The 2,666-nt window shown below is 43.1% G+C and overlaps 1 pseudogene; it reads right to left on the bottom strand.

Annotated features, from left to right (window-relative positions):
* Window positions 1-262: 262 nt before the first annotated feature.
* Window positions 263-2,460, bottom strand: LOC132491275 (nephrocystin-1-like; annotated as a pseudogene).
* Window positions 2,461-2,666: the final 206 nt, after the last annotated feature.

Raw genomic sequence — 2,666 nt, 5'->3', positions numbered from 1 at the left:
AAATAAATAAGCTACAAGGATATATCATACAGCACAGGGAATATAGCCAGTATTAATAACTTTAAATGGAGTATAATTTTTAAAAATTGTTAATCACTATATTGTACACCTGAAACTTTCATAATATGGTAAATCAACTATACTCAATAAAAAAGAAAAAGAAAAACAAAACAAAAATTTGTTAGTTGGTTTTTGAAAAAATTCTCTATAAATTTAGATATAATATTCCTTATAAAAATTTACTTCATTGTATTAACACATATTCAAATTATCAGATAAATATTTCTTATAGAATGTGGCCTGAACAAAAAAGAATAAAGCCTAAGTTGTGATGGGACAGTTACTTCTGGTTTTGTCACGCGATGCAGGTTGTCATGGAGGGTCTATCAGATTCAGCGGGAAGTGGAAGGTCAAGGGGCACCGCTGTCAGGCTGCATTCTTTCTTATTTCACCCAAGAAGTCATAGGTCTGCTCTGAAATGTCGAAAGGTTCATGGAGCCCCACTGGCGACAGCAGAGCCTGGAGGGCGCCCTCATTTTCTTGGTTTTGCTTGAGGAAGTCGGTGATGACCTTCCATCGGGCAGCGTCGGTCTCCTCCTCTGCCCACCTGAACAGGGGCAGGAGGGCGGAGTGGAGGAGGGGGAGCGCGCGGTCGTGGTAAACCAGGAGGAACACGGCCTTCAGGAGCTCCTTGTCTCTCTTCTCTGATCTTTTTAATGTACTATCTTTCTCAGCCCAGGAACTCCTGAGTGCATCCATTATGTCAGGCTGCTCCAAGAGCTTGGGGAAGGTGGCCAGCACGGGATTCCTAATTAAATCAGCACTGTGCATGCTCATCCTGTCTTTCAGGAGCACCTCTCCAAGAATCCGGTGATAAAATATCAACAAATGAACGGAGCACATACTTCCAATTAATGTTTCCGGCAGTAGACTTAGCATGTTCCTTGATCTTCTGTTCAAAGATCTCAGTTTTACTAGAAGTTGAGGCTACCTTCTCACTGTCATCATCTGATGGAAAACACTACCATGTGCTCTTCTGGATACTGAAGGGTCCACTTCAACACCTTTTTCATAAGGGGTGCCTCCATTCAAGACGAGTTCATAAGTTTTTGCTGGAATAGGAATTCCACTGGCATCAAAAAGTTTAAGAAACACCCAGCCACAACTTAATTCTCCTCTTTCACCAGTTGAATTGTGAATATAAGAAATTCCAAGTTCAAATAATATTCCAGGATCTGGAGAAGAAGAATTGGACCTGATGAAACAGTCACCATCAAGTAAGCAGGGCAAGATGCCAGTAACCTGGGAGAAAAGGTCTATGTTTTGGGTTTCTTAGGTTGCCATGTGGCCCTGACTGTATGAATGTTGCTCAGAACCTTATTGCCGTCAGACAGACAGAAGCGCACGTGTCTGCTCAGAACCTGGACGCTCACTCCTGGAAGAGGAATCATCTTAGAGCTCCAGAGGGTCAGACTCAAGGAAACACGACTTGGTCTTGACCTAACAGAGCCCGTTTTAGCATCCCACATTAGATCTCTGAAGGCCAGTTGTGAAGTAGTGAGCTCTGGTTATAAGAAGTAACTTGCTCAAAATTGATTCCCTTGCTCTAGAAGCTGGAAGAGGGTGGAAGGCCTGAACCCGGCAGGAATAGCTCCCATCGTGGTCAATACGTCAACGGTGTTAATCTGCTCTGAGATGGCTTTTCGGACAGCACTCCAATGAGAATCCGGTCTTTGTTTAACTTCTGTTCCTTCTGCCTTTTTCATCCCCTCCATCTACATCTGCTTCACTAGACTCCTGGCCTTCTTCTTTATTATAGGGCTCCAAGTACGTTCTGGGAATAAGACCTTCGTTTCCTTTGGCATTCTTAGCCATCCACCAACCATCAGGGTTTTTTTCAATTATAAGGAGAATTTCCCCTTTCTTAAATGTAAGGTCTCCGACTTGCTGAGCTGTAAAATCTCCAACAACAATGTATTCTCCACTTGTGGCTTCTTCTTCTTCTTCTTTTTCCTTCTTCTTCTTCTTCTTCTTCTTCTCCTTCTCCTTCTTCTTCATCTTCTTCAGCAGAATTGTCATCGTCCTCTCCTTCAGTAAGCGCCCCAGTTTCAGTGACATTTTCTCTACTTATGGACACAGCAAGTTCCTGCAGTTGGTGGGTAAGCTTATCCAAAAGATTGTGTTCCTCCTCTTTCGTCTGATTGTAACTCCCAACAGGGGCAGGTTCATCAGCCTGTGAGAGAATATAAGTTTTGCTTAATTTTTGAAGAGCATTTTTATTTTCATCTATTGCCTGTTTTAATTGGATACATCTTTGGTAAATATCTCGCCTTTTACTGGCTTCTAGAGCTCCTTTCAATCGACTCTCAGAAAGCAAATCATCAACCTGCTGCTTCAGCTCCTGATTGCGACGCTGCAGGGACTGGAGGGGATCGCGCTGTTGCCTCGCCAGCATCTCCTTCGCCTCGGCCTCAATCCCTTTTTGACCAGTGCTGCAGCAGGAGGCTCAGCCAGAGCCGCTCTATGAAAATCCTCACAGGGCAACCCTCTCATAACTAATCAAGAGCTGACTTTTCCTTATGAACACATGCTCAAACTGTAATTAGAACATGAAGTTCACTCAACGTCACTGAAAATACACTATGTACCATTTTATGTAGGATATA

This window comes from Mesoplodon densirostris, chromosome 5 (assembly GCF_025265405.1).
Source record: "Mesoplodon densirostris isolate mMesDen1 chromosome 5, mMesDen1 primary haplotype, whole genome shotgun sequence".
NCBI classification, from domain to species: domain Eukaryota; kingdom Metazoa; phylum Chordata; class Mammalia; order Artiodactyla; family Ziphiidae; genus Mesoplodon; species Mesoplodon densirostris.
The sequence above is the reverse complement of the archived record's forward strand: the minus strand, read 5'-3'. Positions and strand labels throughout refer to the sequence as shown.